At 35.9% G+C, this 21191-nt stretch overlaps 2 pseudogenes; one reads left to right on the forward strand and one right to left on the reverse strand.

Moving 5' to 3' along the window:
- Nucleotides 1–4442: 4442 nt before the first annotated feature.
- Nucleotides 4443–5389, reverse strand: LOC126060648 (olfactory receptor 8D2-like; annotated as a pseudogene).
- Nucleotides 5390–7918: 2529 nt separating this feature from the next.
- Nucleotides 7919–8017, forward strand: LOC126061260 (uncharacterized; annotated as a pseudogene).
- The last annotated feature ends 13174 nt before the right edge of the window (nucleotides 8018–21191 follow it).

Consider the following 21191-nt stretch of genomic DNA (forward strand, 5'->3'; position numbering starts at 1 on the left):
TCTTCCTCCAATCCTGAAACCCCATTCTGCTGCATATATATCAGCTTCTGATATTATTTGCTCAGCATACAAATGAAATAAGTCTGTTGAAATGATACAAGCCTGATCCACAGCTTTCTTGCTTTTAAACCATGCAGTATCCCCTTGTTCTCTTCCAACAACTGATTTTGGTCTATGTACAGGTTCCTCATGAGCACAATTAATTGTTCTGGAGTTCCTGTTCTTCACAATATAATCCATAATTTGTTATAATCCACACAGTCCAGTGCCTTTGCATAGTCAAATAATGAGAACTTAGTTTCTCACGTGATAAAAAAAAATTTACAAAGGAAAGGATAAAGGTAGGGGAAACCCAATAGTTGGAATAAAAGGTATTAGTAGTAACTCATGGTTTTCAGTATATACACACAAGATGAAAAGAGCATTGCAGACATCCTAATAACAGTACAAAATGTGAAATAATCTAAAGGCCAAATCCATTATGGATATATAGATACAGAATCCATAATATAATATTAACAGATTTAATGCATATATCTATATCTATCTAGATAGATAGATATAGACATATAAAACATTCTGACCAAGCAGGATTTTTCTCAGAAATGAAAAGTTAACATTCTAAAATAAATTATACCTATTCCTCATTTGAAACTAACTAAATGGTTAGTTTCAAAAACTAGGGTGTTTTGTGAGAATTGGCATTATGCAAGAATAGAGGATGAACACATCAGATCACAAAATGGAAGTTGACTACATCGTTACATAACTGCCAAATTTCATCAATACTCAACTGCCAAACCACTGAGAATCATGGCCCAGACAAGTTGACCCATAACTTCAACCATCGCAGCCAGCATTACTCTCACTTCATAACCCAGTGTTTAGTATTGCTAGATGGACGTTGTCTATGTGCAAAATAGTTGCATAGTACAGTTTTTACTATTGTCATAAATGCTAAATATTGGGTAGCAAGATAGTTGATAAATGGGGAGTAGGTGTATTATAAATCTCCATATTAAAAGATTAAAGGAGAAAAAAAGATGTGATCATTCAATAACCAAAACCAAACCCACTGCCGTTGAGTCGATTCCGACTCATAGTGACCCTATAGGACAGAGCAGAATTGCCCGATAGAGTTTCCAAGGAGTGCTTGGTGAATTCAAACTGCTGACCTTTTGGCTAGCAGCTGCAGCATTAACCACTATGCAACCAGGGTTTCCGATCATTCAATAAATTCTGTAAAAGCATTTGACAAAATTCAATACCCGGTCATGAGGAAAAGGTTAAGCACATTAGGAATTTCACACATAGGGAAATTCTTCAAACTGATAAAGGACATTTATGTAAAACCAGTTGGTAATATCACACTTAATAAGGAATCATTGAGTTGTCTACCCCAGGAGCAGGAATAAAGCATGTACAAGCAACAACATGGATAATTACGCTGAGTTTAAAAATCCATGCATGAAGAGTACGTGCTGTATGAATTCATTTATGTGCAATTTTGGAAAATGCAAACTAAACCTTAATGACACACAAAAAAAATCAGTCATTGCCTAAGGATGGGGCTAGACACAGGGATGGATTACAAAGAGGCACAATGAAATTCGAGGATGATAGAAATGTTATTGTGAAGGTGTTGATGGCTCATGGATGTATACACATGTCAAACTGAATCAACTGGAAAGTTCAAATATATACGCATTATTGTAGTTCAACTATACCTCCAAACAGTTGTTAAAAATAAAAAGCCAGTGGAAGGCAAAATTTGAGGAAACCCCCATGGCTTGGAATCTTTAGGAGTCCCTTGGAAAAAAGGCTTTAGAAACTTTCAATGTTAATTCAGGGATCTGTTGAGGGTGAGTCATCGGTTGGGATAAAAATTCTCTAGGGTATTGTTGTTGGGTGCCACCGAGTCAATTTTTGAGTCATAGCAGCCCCATGTGAAAGAGTAAAACTGTCCCCACAGGGCTTCCTAGGCCCTAATCTTTATAGGAGCACATCATCAGGCCTTTTTCCCACAGAGCCACTGGGTGGGTTTGAACGACCAACTTTTCAGTTAGCAGTCTAGCAGTTAAAGATATGCCATCACCAGGTATTTGGTATGGTAGATGAGGTTAGACTGGATTAGAAACTGGGGAAAGAAAATATTAGGGTCTCAAATTTATTTTGAACTCAAATTTCTACAAGATGAAAAAAAAGTGTCAGTTTTATGTTTTGATTTCTGCCCTGAAATTAACAATGAATGACTATTCATACCCAAATTTAAATTTTTTATTTAAATAAAAACATTTATGTATTATTTGGACCGAACAAACAAATTCAATTATTGTTTATCATGTAGGAGGTTGCACAATTTTACTGAATGTAATCATAAAAGAAAAATAGAATATGAAGTGAATTTTTTTTCTGTAAAAAATAGAGTCTTTGAATTAATTAATGTTCCTTCCTTTTGTATTTTAGAAATTCCTAGGTCACCAGGTGAACTGCCCATCTCACTGATTGCAGGAGCATCTAAAAAGCAGTTGCAGATATGTAAGAAATAGTTTCATGAAAAGTAGGACACATCCTTCCCTGTCAGGGAAGACAATTCCCTGGTTAAGCATAATTTTGAGCCCAATGAAGGAGAATGAAAGCATAGGAATGTATACTAAGTAGTGGGTGGAGATGGTAGCTTATCAGCCTTTCTATTTTTTCACATTTTAGTTCATCTGTCTTCCCTCTCTAGCTTCTCTCTAAGAGAGAAGTTGCTCATTGGTCATGGTGTCGTGCTTTACAAGTGAGCAGAGTTATTTTCCTTCAAAATCAGCAAATATAAGTGGTGTTTTCCTCTTCTGTGTTTCCCATGTCCTTCAGGTAAAGCAAACTGACATATGCTAATCATAGTAACTGTAGTATGATTTTGGGAGTCTAGACTTTTGTTTAGGATAATAAAATAAATGATAAAAGTACCAAAGCATATACAATTCAAGATGTATAATCATGGGCATCATTTTCTCCTATTTGTGACTTAAAAAAAAGATTATAGAATGCATTCAATGTACACTTTAATAACATTTCAATTCAACTAACTTTTATTCAAAAAACACAGTTATTGATGACCAGCTAAGGGTCTTGAGGGTGAAAAGTGTTTCAGCAATTAGCCTTGACCTAGAGGAGCTTGTAATGTGATGAGAAGTGTAAGGAAAAAAAGAAGAGACCAAAGGAAGGTAGGGAGGCAAAAGAATTGAAAGAAAGACAAGAGAAGGGAAAAAGAAATGGGAAGGTATTGGGACAGAATGGATCAGAAAGTCTCAGTTTTGGAAGTGAACAAATGGATTAATTTGATTATATCCTCAGCCAATATCTGAGACCTCTCAGAAATATCCTAGTCAGGGAGGTGCTCGGTCTCTACTTAAACCCCTATTGCTGAATAGCTCACAACTTCATGAGATTAGTTATTTTTTAGATGTTTCTGATGATTAAAACAGTCTTCTTTAAATTGAGAAAAACTCTGCTTCTCTATAACTTTCTCCCGGTTAAATCTAGTTTTACTCTGTGGCAATAACCACTATAACTTCTGCAACTAACACTCATCCCTTATATTTACTTATCATCCTCCAATATCTGTGGTCATTCTCTATCCCCTTTCTTTATTTTCTGTATAAAACTTCACGTAACTTGAGATTTTATTACATATTTGTTTCCTTGAATATTGTTTTTGTGACTGAAACCTGAATCCAATGAAAGCAAGTGTTTTGTAATTTTTCTTCATCTCTTTATCAGCAGGCTGGGGAATACTGCCAAGCATGTACTGGGTATTCAAAAATATTTTTAATTAAGTAACTAAGAGAATAATAGATAAATGAATGTACAAAGGCAAAACCTTTGTCCTTTGTTCTCATACTCCTCTGATCTCTTCTGTGTTTTACTATTTAATTAACACCAGTTTCTCAGAAACACACACACACCAAAATCCACCTACAAGTTATTTTTCATTGTAAGGGCTATGCCTTTCATACCTCCATTTCAATATTCAGAAGGCTTTGGGACTGAAAAGAGCTCCTCCCCTCAAAAAGTTTAAAGACATGCAGGAATTTCAGGCCAATTAACATCATCCCTTCTCAAACACAACCCTTAACTCAATCCCTAGTTCTCTGTGCATGTTCAAAATTAATATACAATATACTCAAACATTCTTTGTTTATTTGTCCTTCCATTTCTGTAAAACCCTATTTCTCTAGTACATAGAATACTTCTAAGATTATATGGACTCTCAGAAGTTCTTATTAATTGATTTTCTCCAATAATATCTGAATAATTCTCAAGTAAATATACATATTTAATAAACAGCTGTGAATTCCTCTGGAAGAGAAAGAAAATCACACAGATCTCATGGGCAACTTTTCTTCTGGTTCATTTTCTCTTGCTCTCTATGAGAATCCCCTCTGTGAGGATGACTACCTGCCCCCAACCGCCTTCCTCAGTGCGCTCTTCACATTCTTGTTCCTCAGGCTGTAGATCAAGGGATTCAGCATGGGAATCACTGTGGTATAAAACACTGAGGATACTTTCTCCTGTTCCATAGTATTGCTAGAAGGAGGCTTGAAATACATGAATGTCATAGACCCAAAAAAGATTCCCACAGCCATGAGATGGGAGCTGCAAGTGCCAAAGGCTTTGGACCAGCCCTCAGTGGAGCGAACACGAAGGATACTGGAAAGAATGAAAGCATAAGAGATGAGAACTGCCAGAGTAGGTGCTAAGGCATTAAAGCCTCCAATAACAAATAGCAGAATCTCATTAATGTGGGTACTGGAGCAAGAGAGAGTCAACAGAGGGATAAAAAAAAAAAAAGAGGGATAATATCACAAAAATAATGACTGACAATATGAGACCCACAGAAGGACAACATTGACATGCAGGTGGTATGGACTATGGCCCCAAACAAACCCAGTGAATACACCATGTCCATCATTATGGAACAGGTCTTTTGGGACATAAATGTATTGTAAAGCAGCGGGTTACAGATAGCAACATAGCGGTCATATGCCATGGCTGTCAGAAGGTAGCCTTCTGCAATTGCAAAACTAAGGAAAAAATAAAGCTGAGCCATGCACTCCAAAAAGGAGATGAAGTTCTTTTCTGACACAAAGTGCACCAGCATCTTAGGGGTAATGATAGAGGAGTAACAGAGATCAATGAATGACAGATGACTGAGAAAATAATACATTGGAGAGTGAAGTTGAGAACTGATAGCAATTAAAATGATCATGCCCAGGTTCCCCACCACTGTGACCACATATATTCCAAGGAACAGGAGGAAAAGTGGCAGTTGGAGCTGTGGGAGATTTGTTAACCCTTCAAGAATAAACTCAGTCACTGAGGAATGGTTGGAAGTTGTCATTTCTTGAAAAATATAATCTGTAGGAATAATTAAGAGAAAAAAGGAACATTGGAGTTATATTCTTATTCTCAAAGCAGAATGACACACCTTGTCTCATTTGGTTCCAACTTTGGTAGCCTCATCTGTCCCAGGCGTCTATGCCTTTCACAAAGACCATGAGCATAACTCAGAGGTTAGGTTCCATCCAATACTACTGAATGCTCCTCTTTAGATCAGAGTCTTTTCCTTTTGTTTCTAACCTTCAGCCAATAACCACTTCACTTTGGAAGAAAGCATAAACTTTCCAGAGCTAATTAATTTCCATTGATACCATATAAAAGAAAATTTTTTACCCTATTGTTTTGGGCATATACCAATAGAACCCTCATGTTTGAGTCCATGTTCCCGAAGACCAGGAACTTTCTCTGTTGCAATATCAGTCTAAATCTGATGATACAAAAGTAGTCCATTTTATTTTCTCAACTCATCTAGGTGAATCAATATAATTAGCACTTTCTAAAGTGGACACTTGAAACATAGAAGAAGTCTATAAAGAGATTGTGCGGGTGTAAAAAAATTATATAAATGTCCCTAATTAATTCGGATCTTTATTCTATCATTTCTGGTCTCTGGATAGAAAACATCAGTGGGCCAGAATATTATTCTTTTCAGTGTGGATGTGGTTGACAGTAAATGAAGTGCTAAAGGCTATTCTTAGACTACAGTTTAGACCATCTCTGTCCCAGAAACAGGAAAGATGTACAGTTGGCTTTCAGGTGTGATACTAAAACCAGCATTCCCCCTTCTGCCCCTCCCCTCTGCTCATTATTACAAGCCAAAATCTTACTGACCTCTCTCAAAGTTGTTAGATCAGAAGTGGAGAACTTCTCATTCACTAACTAGTTTTTCCTAAAGTACAACAAAAAAATTTGGGGAAAAGCATTTAATCCTTCAAGCTAAAACATTATATATTACCTAAGGAATTAAGTTTAACAATTTTTATTGAGTTCTGTTGAATAAAACAAAATGTTTCTTTGATTTATGGTACATTTAATAGAGAACATACTCCATATCTGAGTCTTGAACCTCGGCAATCTTTAAACTCTATTTTTTTCAAAATGTTAATGATATAACTGGAGGAAAAATCCCATGCATAGGATGATACATAGAAAAATCCCACACATAGAAGGATACATAGCTTTTAATTTTCATTGAACATGTGATCATTTTTTCATGATCACAAACAAAAAGTCATGAAAATTTATTGCAATACTTTCTTTTCTGTGTACCTTACACAATGTCTTAAGGATGCTTACTTCTTGTGTTAAGGACTGAATTAGATAGAATGTTTTCATCTGTAAGAACACATAACAAGAGAACCTTGTTTCTGGATTCATGGAATTAGATAGTTTTCTAAAGAGAAAAGGGGTCAGAGTTTCCAGGATGCAATCCTTAGTACCCCCATTATTAATGGCTGTGTGATTGGGCCACCTCCAGATCTATGCTCCGAACTTTTCCAATGAATTATAGGAATAAGACTGAGATCTGAAATTTTTTGTTACTCATATAGAAGCCTATACTCCTTGAAAGTCATCAGGGAGAAAGCCTGAAGAAAATAAGGGCATTTGGAAAAAGAGACGCAGAAGCGGTACATCCATGGTTGAGATTCACCTAGTGGATGCCACAGCTTTTTGATAGGCTTACACATAAACTGACTATAATTTTCTTTTTATAATCCAAAATAATCTGAAAGCCATACCACTGGGAAGGGTTGTCTGAAGGTCAGAAGCACAGTAGATCTATCTCTCTGTAAATGTAAAGATATCCTGCTGACTTTGGGGCTAAATATGGTGATCTTTCAGAGTAAACAAAGCCCATAAGATTATGCTTCGCCAGCACCCAAAAGATTGAGAAAAGCAACAAGTATGCAGTTCTACTTCTCTTATCTGGAGACATTAATGCAGTAAATTAAGATTTCAGTATTATAACAACCGGAATATAAGTTGAATGTCTTTAAGAAAGTGATATAAATGACTTGATGTCCATTTATTAAAAGTTACTTACTTATCAGTCCACATTGGTCCTCTCTTACAGCCACATCATCTTTTTTAATTAAAAAATAATTTTAAGACACCTTAAATTGATCAGAATAAAAGCTGCAAGTTTAAAAGGGGATGGAAGATATGAGAAAATTGTTAAAGAAAGTTGATATTAAAGAGGAAGAGGCCTACAAAAAGCTGAAAAACACAGTTAAAAGAAAAAAAAAAAAAGAAATCCTCGAATAACATAGTTCCCTAAGACTCTGAACGTTTGAACCTGTGAAAGCACACTTACATACTCAAAATAACTCATGTACATAAAAGTGATTGCCCTGAATCATCAAAAGATCATTTATTTATTTTTAGCATTTTCAAAGCAAAAATGCAGGGGAATATGAAATCCAATTTTTAAATTTCAAGGTAATTCAGTAGATGAAATTAAGCAAGAATTGCAAGATATTTACATATGTGAAATTTAACTGAAAATGAAATGATATTATACTAAATGAAAGTGAAACAGCACGTGTACTAAAATTGGAACCATGCAGAGAAGATCATCATGGCCCTGAGCAAGGATGACAAGCAAATTTGTGAAGTGTTCCAGTGATTAAGAGTTTGGCTGCTAACCAAAAGGTCAGCAGCTCGAATCCACAGCTGCTCCTTGGAAGCTATGGTGCCGTTCCACTCTGTCCTAAGGGGTCACTATGAGTCAGCATCATCTTGACGGCAACAGGTTTGGTTTTTGGTTCTCTGTGTGGAGAGAAAAATGCACTGTTTTGTTCACCTCCCAATTTTGCTCTCCTGTGGCTGGTGATCTACAATGCTAGTGCTTTTAAGGCTTTATAATGCAGCCAGAGTAAAAGGCAGAAAAGTGTCAGCTCTGATCCTTGGGAAGAATAAATGGATATATAAGGAAAGTAGCTGGCTGCTTACACCATCAGCTAACGAAAAACATAAGAACGCTGCCCATCGGATCCTTCACTGAGATGCCCATGAAGCATCCAGTATTTAAATGGAAAAAAATATAGATGTGTGCCTAATTAAAATAAAAAGTTAATACTCTACAATTTTACTACTTTTGTTTAATGGAGATACTCAAATCTAAGACAATTTCTCCTCTTGCAAACTAAATTTTTTTAAGCATATTGCCACCTGGAACAAGTATGATCTGTTATTTTCTTCCACTGGAAAGACAGCATTTAATAAAATTTACCTAAACTAACCTGTTATAAAAACCTGTTGCTGTCAAGTCGTTTCCAACTGATAGTAACCCTATAGGACAGAGAAGAACTGCCCCATAGGGTTTCCAAGGAGTGCCTGGTAGATTCAAACTTCCCACCTTTTTGGTTAGCAGCTATAGCTCTTAACCGCTACACCACCAGGTTTCCCATAATCTATCATAGACTTTACAATATAGAGCTATATTTATTGGGAAATGCTTTTTTTTTTTTTTTCATTTCTATGATGTAACTTCATTCAGGAGGCAAGAATAAAATTGGTTGAACATCAGAATACCAAACACGATTAGGAATAGAGCTATCCCTTTGAACTCTGATAAAGCTGGTGGTTTTGCCAAGAAAACTGAACTCATAAAGTTTGATCTTCTTGTTAGAGAATGAGGTTTAAATTTTCATGGGATTTTAATGCTGTGGGAAGGAGTTATTTCTGTGTTTGTTACATTATATAAAGCAAATGTCATAAAATACCTGTATGAATTTTATCAGAACAAAATATTTCCTAATTTCAAGTCTTTCCCCTATGATTATATCATGACATAGATGGAGAGGTATCATGTTCATAGGCAGAAGACGTGGGATAAAAGCACAACTCCACTACTTAGTGTAAAGCCTGTGTGATTACAGGTCATTCACCCTCTCTGAGTCTTTATTTCTTCATCCATAAAAACACCAGTTGTGCAGATTAAAACATCCTTATGAACCTTTGCAAACTGTAAACCACAATGCAACTATTAGTTATTATTTTTATTGTGTTTTACATTTATAACATAGTTTCTGAGTTTACTTTGTCTCGTTTATCCCAAAGCTCCCCCAAAGCAGCAGGCACCAAGGGGCATGACTGAGAAAGCTGATTTGTATCTGCATCACTATCAGGAGAAATGCACTGTTTGTTCCGGGATCTTGTAAAATAGAGCATTCTGTGTCAACTGGAAAATGCAAAAGCTTGAAAAGTAATCATTTAAGAAACACAGAAATTGAGATTTCTGGGGTTTGTATAGTCACTTGGGAATAATTATCAAGAATTTGATGCATATTAGAGACTATAAATACAGGGAATTATGATTTAAATTTAAGAAGGTGAAATAGTCTATCAACAGCTACTATATTGGCAACTATACTATGTTCCTGCCCTCTCTGAAACAGCTATTGCTGTGACCTTGTCAGACAAGCATTGGGAGCAACACCTAGAGGAGAAGGTCATTCAATACCAAGCAGGTATTCTCAATGACTTCTTAAACTCTGACAATAATGAAAAGCCCAGTCACAAATTAAGTTTGAAAATGTAGCACTGTGCTGGCCAATAGTGACTTTGATTGGATACCATGTAACTAGCAAAAGCCATTTGCAAAAAGGAAAAGAAAATCTCACAGGTAAGCAGATGTAACAGATCAAGTAGGAATTAGATGTTGGGCTCTTCAGAACCTGTTTGGCTTATTGTTGGTTCTGATAAGAAATACTAAAACTGAGATCAAGCTAATTGGAAATTAAATGAGGGAAATTGCCATTCAGTGTATGTACAGACAGAAGGCAAGTAAATATGTAAACGTAAAATATTTAGAGTTACCTCTTCCTAGGCAAAGTTTTTTAGAGCAGGTGCCAGTTCTTGAAACATTTCCTTTGGCAGTCATTTAAAAAATAAATAAATACAACCTCAGTATCTTCCTCTAATGAGGAGGTTAGATTTTGCTTTTCTAGCATAGCCTAGTGAAATGAGCTTACTCTCTGGAACAAGCCTGGCTGCTTACTAGTTGTGTAACCTTGAGCAATGTGACCTATGACTCATCTTCATCTTTAAAATATAGCTCATAGGATTTTTAAGCATAAAATGCGTTAATAGTGGTTAAAAACTGGTACATATCAAATGCTGTATAAGTCTTTGGTGTTACTGTTTTAGTATCTTGAAGGGTGAAAGATTAATTAGAGCATTTACATAGAACTAACCCAAACATCACTTAGAGCTTCTACGACTTAGTGAGAAGGTGAGGTCAACTTACCTTAAGACAAAAACTGGGATCATAACTTTATTTTGAAACGCTGAGATGGAGCTTAAATATATACAATGCCTAATTCCCAAAGGACTACAAATTTCTAAAGATTTGGTCCCATGTGTATTACATAATTATGAAAAAGAAATTGGAGTGTACATGATCTCAGAAAGACCTTATCATCTAAAAGATTGGTCCCTGTGAGGAAAAATAAAGTATACTACATCCTTATATAACACTTTAAAATTTACAAACTGTTTTGCCAAACATTATTCTTTTGACTCTTCTAGACCACGGAAAAAGTTATCTCAAAATAAAGCTAAGGGAGTTTAATACTTCCCTAGGTCACTCAGTCAATAATTGGCAGAACCACAATTTGAAATTATCTGGTTCCAAATCATTTTGAACCTATCAGGGAATTAACTTCTCTTTAATTTTCTGGAACTGATGCATAAATTAGCAGTCTTACTTATTCTTCAAAAAGAGTTTCACTAGAAAATACCATTCAACTAGAAAATGTTCTCTTTGTTCAGTTGTAGAAAACACTTTCATTTATTTTCCACAATAAAGCTTTACTACAGGCTATAATTGAGGCATTAGTAAAAAGTCACTAATTAAAGGAAGCTAATATAACAAAAAAAAAAATTTTTTTTTTTTTTTTTTTTTTTATTATAACCATTTAACCATTAGGAATGGTTGTGGTATATAAGGTTGAATAAACTTAGGGTTATCAAATCTCCTGTATCTAAAGATAATGAAATTATTAGAAAACTAAATTAAAATAGTAAAATTAATAGTACACATAGTAGTCTACCACTTTTTTGTCAGTTTGTCACACTTTGGTGGCTTTACTGTTGCTATGATATCAGATGCTATATCACCAGTATTTCAAATATCAGCAGGGTCACCCATGGTGCCCAGGTTTCAGCAGAGCTTCCAGAATAAGACAAACTGGTAAGAAGGACCTGGTAATCTAGTTCTGAAAAATACGGTTCAGTTAAAACAATATGGATAGTAGCAGAGCATTGCCTAATATAGTGCCAGAAGATGAGCCCCTCAAGTTGGAGGGCATTCAAAATGCCATTGGGGAAAGATTGCCTCCTCAAATAGTTGTTGTTGTTACATTTCACCTACTGAGTTCAAAGCGACCCTATTTTTAACAGAAAAAACACTGCCCTGTTCTAAGCCATTCTCAAAATTATTGCTACTTGAGCCCATTGTTGCAGCCACTGTGTGAATTTATCTCATTGAGTGTCTTCCTGTCTTTGCTCACCCTCTATTTCACCAAGCATAATGTCCTTCTCAGGGGCTGGTCCCCCCTGATAACAGCTCCAAAGTACATGAGACAAAGTATTGTCATCCTGAATTCTAAGGAACCTTCTCTCTGTACTTCTTCCAAGACAGATTTGTTTGTTCTTTTGGCAGTGCATGGCATATTCAATATTCTTTGTCAACACTTAATTCAAATGCATCAATTCTTCTTCAGTCTTCCTTATTCATTGTCCAGCTTTCACATGCCTATGAGGCATTGGAATATACCACAGCTTGGGTCAGGCACACGTTAGTCCTCAAGGTGACATCTTTGTTTCTGAACACTTTAAAGAGGCCTTTTTCTGCTGCAAGAAACTTCAAAATAGTGTTGACCTTAATGATATGGATGGAATAAATCTTCCAGGATCATCATTTGCTGATGTAGCATGACTCAAAATGAGAAGAAAAGCTGCAAACATCCATTAATAACTGGAATGTCAACTGTATGATGCATGAATCAAGGAAAACTGGAAGTTGTCAAAAATGAAATGAAACAATTGAAGATCAATATACTAGGCAATGGTGAGCTGAAATGGATTGATATTGACATTTTAAATCAGACAATCATATAGCCTACTATGCCAGGAATGACAAAATGAAGAGGAATGGGGTCACATTCATGGTCAAAAAGAATATTCCATGATATATCCTAAAAATATAATGCTGTCAGTGATAACATAATACCCATATGCCCACAAGGAAGACCAGTTAATATGGCTATTATTCAAATTTATGCACCAAACAACGTCAAAGATAAAGAAATTGAAGATTTTTACCAACTTCTGCAGTCTAAGATTGATCAAACATGCAATCAAGATGCATTGATAATTACTAGTGATTGGAATACAAAAGTTGGAAACAAAGAAGGAGCAGTAGCTGGAAAATAAGGCCTTGGTGATATAAACATTGCTGGAGATCATGATAGAATTTTGTAAGACTAACAGCTTATTTATTGCAAATATGTTTTTTCAACAACATAATCAGTGACTATACATGTGGACTTTACCGAATGGAATATACGAGAATCAAATCAACTACATCTGTGGAAAGAGACAATGGAGAAACTCAATACCATTAGCCAGGGTGTGAAACAGACCATCAACTACTCATATGCAAGTTCAAGTCGAAGTTGATAAAATTTTTTAAAAAGTCTACTAGAGCCAAAGTACAACCTTGAATATATCTCACCTGTATTTAGAGACCATATCAAGAATGGAATTAACACATTGAACACAAATGACTGAAGACTAGATGAGCTGTGGGATGACATCAAGGACATCATACGTGAAGAAAGCAAAAGGTCATTAAAAAGACATGAAAGAAAGAAAAGTCCAAAATGGATGTCAGAAGAGACTCTGATACTTGTTCTTGAATGTAGAGTAGCTAAAGTAACAAAAGAAATGTTGAATTAAAAGAGCTGAAAAGAAGATTTTAAATGGCCACTTGAGAAAACAAAGTAAAGTATTATAATGAAATGTTCAAAGACCTGGAGTTAGAAAACTGAAGGCAAAAAACAGGCTCAGCATTTCTCATGCTAGAACAAATGAAGAAAAAATTCAAGCCTCCAGTTGCAATATTGAAAGATTCTAAGCACAAAAACACAGGAGGCATGAAAAGAAGATGGAAGGAATACACATTCTCTGTACCAAAAAGAATTGGTCAATGTTCAATCATTTCAGGAGGTAGAATATGATCAAGAACCAATGGCACTGAAGGAAGAAGTCTAAGATGCACTGAAGGCATTGGCAAAAAAAAAAAAAAAGGCTCCAGGAATTGATAGAATGCTAACTGACATATTTCAACAAAGGAATGCAACACGGGAAGCCCTCAGTTGATTATGCAAGGAAATTTAGAAGACAGATACCTGTCCAAATGACTGGAAGACATCCATATATATGCCTATTCCAAAGAATGGTGATCCAACAGAATGTGGAAATTCACCAACAATATCACTAATATCACACACAAGTAAAATCATGCAGAAGATAATTAAATATAGTTGTAGCAGTACTTAGTGCATTAATTTCAAAATGTCTCCTCAGAAAAAAATAAATTTAAGATCATAATTTCTAACTGCTACTTTAGCTGTGTCATACAAATTTAGATATATTTGTTTTTATTTTCATTCAGTTCTGAATATTTCTTTTATTTTCATTTTGAATTAGTTTTGACCTATGAAATATTTGGAAGTTTTTGTAAAATTTGAAACGTCTAAAGTGATCTTTTTCTTTTTAATTTCTAATTTTACTTTGGTCAGGCAATGTAGTCTCCATGATATACGTTTTTCCTTTTGGACTCTATTTTTGTTGTTGAGAAATTTGCTGTTATTAACTATTTTTTTTCCTTTTACGTAGGCAAGAAATTTCTCTCTCTCCATCTGGGATATTAGAATCTCACTACAATATTTTAGGTTTTTGTTTAGGTTTATGTATTCTGTTAGTAAGAATCCTTTTCTTTTTTCGATTCTAAACAATTCTCAGTCATTACATACTACAATAGGGCCTCTCCCCAATTCTATTTTTGATTTCTGGAACTCCTTTGGACCACATTTGACTTTTCTTTTATGCCATTTAGGTTCTCTTTCATATTGTCTGCAATTATCTCTCTGGAGCATGTTATATAATTTTTTTAAGCCAAAGAATCCACCAATTCTGTCTTCAGCTATGTCTAATCTACCACCTTACCTGTCTATAAAGTTTTAAATTTTTTTTGATTACATATTTCATTTCATTTGTTTCTAATTCTATTCTATCTGCTCTATTTTCATAGTGTTTTGGTCACTTTAGGGTTTTATTTGCTCTCATTTTGGGAAACAAAGTATCACCTTTAACTCATAAATTTTGTGTTGAAGACACTAACACATCTTTAAAAAGATGTACTTTTTAATACCAAACAAATACCAAAGTCAGGGTTAAATACATACAGATCTAGTCACCAAAATCTTCTCTCCTTACAGGGGCCTACTCATACAGAATATGTGGCATAGAGGAGCACAAAAGTGTATATGATTCTTGAAGACAGATTTGTTCTCTTCAAAGAAAAAAAAAAAAGGAAGGGAAACATTATTCCCAATCATGTAGGAGATAGACAGAGACCATGTGTATTGCACTAATGTTTGTCTTTTCACATGGAAGAAAACTTTAAAAGTATGGTGTAAGTATCTCCTCTATACTCCAGAATAGTGTTTTACAGATTAACGTTTTACTAACAGAAAATGTTCAGGTTGTAATGCTCCTATTTGTTGTGTATGTTTCTTCTCACTCATGGTGCATTTTTTTTTTCTGTTTAATAATGGTTCATTTTTTCCTGAGAAAAACTTCTGCAGTCCAAGTTATGATATGTATCCACATACAGCAGCTTTTCATTTTTTCCAGGCACCCCAGGATTATTATCAGGGATGAGGGAACAACAGAATTGCAATGAAGAGTGACAGCATAAGCAAAGACACAATGGCAAGAGATGCTGGGAATATTAGGGAAACAAAGGTTGTCGGGGACTAGAAGTAAATACCAGGACAAAATGCTATAGAATTTGATAGAGGCCAAATAATGAAAGGTAGTACTCATCATAACATTTTATTTCAATATGTAAGGGGGAAGGGAAGGGGAGAGCTTACACTCGGGAAGAGGAAGAGACAGGGGGTGGTGACATTCCTCAATAAGATGGTCCCTACGTGGTTAAACGTTAAGCCCAGGAAATGTTCCCTATAGGGGTGCCTAACTTGATAAGGTCCCTAACTTGATAGAGTCCCTGACTTGGCTGTTAAATGTTAACAGAGAGAGGTAAGAGAAAGAGGGCATAAAACCCTAAGAAAATGACTATCGGGGCTCTCAGACTCTCCCTCCGAGCAGCCCGCTTGACACTTTCTGGCCAAGTATACTTTCACTATTAGCCTCTGCTAAGTAATAAAACCCTTTGCTTGCTGGACACTCTTTGTCTCAGTGTTAGAATTCTTTCCTACACCCAAGACAAGAAGCAAGGCTATTCTCTCCGGTAACAGATACACATACATATTAACTACCATTTTAATTTTTTCCTTGTTACCTTAGACTGCGGACTTAACGGAACAGTAAGTCACTAATGATACATTAATTGAATTGCCTTTGAACAAGTGACATAGATTTAGTAAAATCAATACAAATGCCAACATCTTGGATGATGAACCTAGAAGTATTGGGATTTCTGGGACAGGATTTCAAAATAATTTTTTTTTTCTCCTTAATGGAATAGAGCATATCTTTTGAAGCAAGCAGTTTACCTTTACCCAAGAGTGATTTCTCCTAGAAATTGCTACTGGTTTGAAGAGGATAAAACATCATTGTTTTTCTACTGCTCTTTTAATGTCTTTCTGCTTTGTTATTTCTTCTTAGTAAAGTTCCTTGCTCTCTATTTCTCTTCACAATTTCTCTTGGGAGTGAGAAGTGCAATGTGTTTAATATGTGTTAATATTTGAAAACGTACTTTTTATTGCAAACCAAATATATTACATTGCCAAAGCTAGATAGTCAATTGTTTGTGGTCATAAACTAACCAAAACTTTCATATGTTCTTCTTGTGCCTTAAGATGTGAAACTACAGCAACTTGAAAATGGTGTCCAATGAGATCATGTTCTGAAGTCACAAAAAAGAAAATATATACTTCATGATTTATGTTAACTTCCTGGAAATTAAAAAAAAAAATTCTTGAAAATTAAAAAAAAAAGTAGGTACTTTCATGATACTATATTTCCAAAGAGAAAACAAATAGAATTCATTCCCCAGAAAATGGGAAGTACGTATTACGTGTTTTACACTACAATGTTAAGTGCATCCAGTATTGAATGAATGCAAAGCACAAACCCTGTCAAATCCCAGGAATACAAAGATACAAAGACAGAAACAATGCCCTCCAGGAGTTCATGATCCATTAGCAGACAAATGATTCTTATTTAAGATGGCCTGAGTCAAGTGATATAATAGATAAAGCAAAACATTCTTAGAAATATAAGGGAAGAATAGAGAAGGAACTGGAGCTCTGCCTGGTCAGTTAAACCCTGGAGGGTAAACTCTGTTACCAATAAGTAATTACCATCAGTCATTTTCCTCTAAGAGTGGAGCTATGGAGATAAAGAGGAAAGCCAAATTAGAGAAAAACTGAGCCACTCTCACTAATGAAATAGCACACAATTTGGCATTCTATAGCCCCTTAGGACTATTATTTTAGACCCCAGGGTGTCCAGCAATGTATTCTGACTTACAAGGAACTCCACAGAGTCAGAGAGTTGCTCTAAGTACCTGAGAAGAGATGGCTGGCACGACTGGAGCCTACAAGTGTGAGGGAGACTTGAAGTAGGTGATAATATGGGAGAACACTTTTAATAGACTGGATATTTTGGTATAGATATCTATCTCATGATGCTAAAATATTAAACTTTCAGCTTTTTTTTTAAATCATTTCTTGTATCACATGTTACTGAACCTCATCTGATCCCTGGGCTTGCTTTGTACAGAGATAGATGGGTAGAGATAAGAGGTGAGGTGATGCTCAGAATGAATATGGGTCAGCATTATATGAAATGCATGGGTAAAATGAGGAAAGAAGGAAGGTTCAAGATATTTTGTTGAATATATTTTGCATTTATATTCATTAGGGATATGAGCCTGTAGTTTTCTTGTGGTGGTTCTGTCTAGCTTTTGTATCAGGGTAAGTTACTTCCTCTTCTATTTTTCAGAAAATCTTAAGTAGGGTTGGAGTGACTTCTATAAATGTTTCTTAAAAATTCTCCAGTGAAGCCATCTGCTCCATTCTTTTCTTTGTTGGGAGGATTTTGATAATTGCTTCAATTCCCTCACTTGTTATAGTTTTATCGAGATCCACTATTTCTTCTTGAGTCGATGTAAGGAGTTTTTGTGTTTCATGGAATTTACCCATTTCCTCTAAATTATCTAATTTGTTGGTGTACAATTGTTCATATTACAGGTTGTCCCCACCTTACAATGGAATTTTTTCCAATGACTCCACTGTAAGTCAGTTCTGACATACATAAAAAAAAAAAAAAAATTTTTTTTGACATACATATATACCATTTTTTAAAAATGTCCTTTATTATTACCTTTGAATTATTGTTTTTTGTTATCAGTATCTGTCATGGATTGAATTGCAGTGCCCCAAAATATCTGTCAACTTGGTTAGGTCATTATTCCCAGTATTGTGTAATTGCCTACCATTTCATCATCTGATGTGATTTTCCTATGTGTTGTAAATCCTATTACTGTGACGTAATGAGACATATTAGTCTCATTACTAATATTACATATTAGTCTCATTATATTGATGAGATCTACAAGATAGATGGTGTCTTAAGCCAATCTCTTTTGAGATATAAAAGAAAGAATCAAGCAGAGAGACATGGGGACCTCATAGTACCAATAAAGCAGTGCCAGGAGCAGAGTGAGTCCTTAGAACCTGAGGTTCCTGTGCTGAGATGCTCCCAGATCAAGGGAAAGCTGATGCATCACAAAGACCTTCTTCCACAGCCAACAAAGAAAGCCTTCCCTTGGAGCCAGAGCCCTGAATTTGAACTTCTAGCCTACTGTACTATGAGAGAATAAACTTCTCTTTGTTAAAGCCATCCACTTGTGGTATTTCTTATAGCAGTGCTAGATGACTAAGACAGAATTTTGTACCGAGAGTGGGGTGCTGCTCTAACAGATACCTAAAATATGAAAGCAGTTTTGAAAAACTGAATGGATAGAAGACTCAGAAGGAAGTCGAGGAGAACTGTTAACACTGGGTAAGACACAGATGGTGAGAAACAGCAACAGAGGACTGGCAGCAGCAGAATCAGGAGACCAGTATGACACAACACTGGAGCCGACCCGTGGAGTGAAAGAGCTGTGTTCCTCTGGCAAAAGTTTACTGGCAGAGTGGGGTGCCTCCAGGCACTTATTAGTGGAGCAGCAGAGCTTTGGTACATTTGCCCCACCAGGGCAGATGTAGGTTTGAGGCCCGAAGATCGAGAAGCTGAGGAACACAAGAAGCCGAGCTGTCTCAGTCTCAAAAAGGTATGGTCAAGAACTCTGGGGTTTTCAAGGGTGGAACCATGGCCTCAGGTGTTTCTGGGGGTGGAGTTCCCACTCGGACAGACTAGGAGAATGGTACGCCTAAAGCTGAGGAAGCAGAATTGTCTTCCCAGTGGGCCTGGAAGGTGATGTTGAAGCCCAGGGCAGAGGGCCTCCACTCAGAATCTGGAGAGTGTAGCCAAAACCTAGCGTCTGGAGGACAGGACCATTGTGTAAACTCTCTTGAGGGCTAATATAATGTCTTCTGCTGACTTGTTCAGTGTCTGTTATCCCTTCTTTCCCTCCAGTTTCTCCCATTTGTAATGGAAATGTTTGCTTTTGCCTGTTCTGCCACTGTACTTTGGAAGCAGATAACTTGTGTTCTGGATTTCAGATGAAGAGGAATTTTTGGAACTTGGACTTGATTTGGGACTTTTGTTATGATATGATGGGGTGAATAGGTTTTACATGTGGCAAGGACATTAATTTTGGGGGGCGAAAGTGTGGAAAGTCATGGATTGAATTGAGTCCCCCCAAAATATCTGTCAACTTGGCTTGGTCTTGATTCCCAGTATTGTGCGGTTGTCTACCATTTTCATCTGAAGTGGTGATTTCACTATGTTTTAAATCCTATCACTATGATGTAATGAGATGGGTTAGTGGCAGTTATATGATGAGATCTACAAGATTAGATAGTGTCTTAAGCCAATCTCTTTTGAGATATAAAAGAGAATTGAGCAGAGAGACATGGGGCCCTCCTACTACCAAGAAAACAGTACCAGGAGCAGGATGCTTGTTTGTACCTGAGCTTGCTGTGCTGAGATGCTCTCAAACAAAAGGAAGGCTGATGCATCACAAGGACCTTCTTCCAGAGCCAACAGAGAGAGAAAGCCTTCTCCTGGAGCTGGTGCCCTGAATTTGGATTTCTAGCCTACTAGACAGTGAGAGAATGAACTTCTCTTTGTTAAAGCTATCCACTTGTGATATTTTTGTTATAATAGCACTAGATGACTAAGACAGTATTTTTATAAATCTTATCTTTATTTTACTTTGAGGGTTGGTAACATTACAGATAAACTTATAGCATAAACATCTGCATCTCCTACTTCTCCAGGTATATACACATTATATAAGCCAAACAAAACAAAACAAAAACATATGGTCCATAAGTGTGGTTCATCATAACTTGAATATGTCATAAGTCAGGGACTATCTGTAGTCTCTTTCAATCCTTTTTTATTTCTATAGTGTCATTTGTAATGTCCCCAATTTCTAATTTTAGATATATTCATTTTCTCTCTTTTTCTTTGTCACTCGTGCCCATTTGCTTCTGGTTTTGTTTTTGTTTTTCTTGTCCCAGCACTTTCAACATTTCTTCTCATTGATTTCCTCCCTGTATGGATTCTGAGAAAAAGTTGGCACTTATTCTCATAAGTGTTACTTCACTTCTCTCATGTTACAAAATTTTCTCTTTGTTCTTGATTTTTAAGAGTTTGATTATGCCTTGAAGTGACTCTTTTTGGGTTTATCCTACTTGGAATTCACTAAGCTTCTTGGTTTTGTAAGTTCATATATTTCATCATTTTCAGAAGTTTTAGGCCATTATTTCTTCAAAAACATTGTTGTCCCTTTAATTCTCTCTTCAACATCTGGCAATCCCATAATCTATATATTGTTCCACTTTCTGGTGTCCCACAGATCCAATATTCCTTCACTCTTTTTTCTTTTCTTTTTTTTTTTGTCTTTTTGCTCCTCAGACAGAACAATATCAATGGACCTATTTTTGAGTTTGCTGATTCTTTCTTCTGACAATTAAAATCTGATGCTGAGCCCTTCCAGTGAATTGTGCATTTTTGTTATTGTACTTTCACCTCCAGTATTCCTATATAAATTTTTTATCTCTGTATTGATTTCATTAATTGTTTTTCCATATTTTCCCTTAACTCTTTGAGCATGATTAATACTTTTCCTCTTTAAAGGTACTTTTGCCTTTTGAGTGCTTCTGTTATCTATCCTTCCCTGGGGACAGTTTCTGTCCATTTATTTTGGACTTTTCCATGGGCCATCCTTTCCTACCTCTTTATATGCTTTGTTATTGTATGTTGTTTTGGGACATTATGCTATTTTACAGTGGCAACTCTGGGCTGGGTAACTCTATATATTAAATTCTTCCCCTTCTCTAGGGTTTGGTCTTCTTCCTCCTTATTAT

This window comes from Elephas maximus, chromosome 17, assembly GCF_024166365.1.
Source record: "Elephas maximus indicus isolate mEleMax1 chromosome 17, mEleMax1 primary haplotype, whole genome shotgun sequence".
In the NCBI taxonomy this organism is placed as follows: Eukaryota; Metazoa; Chordata; class Mammalia; order Proboscidea; family Elephantidae; genus Elephas; species Elephas maximus.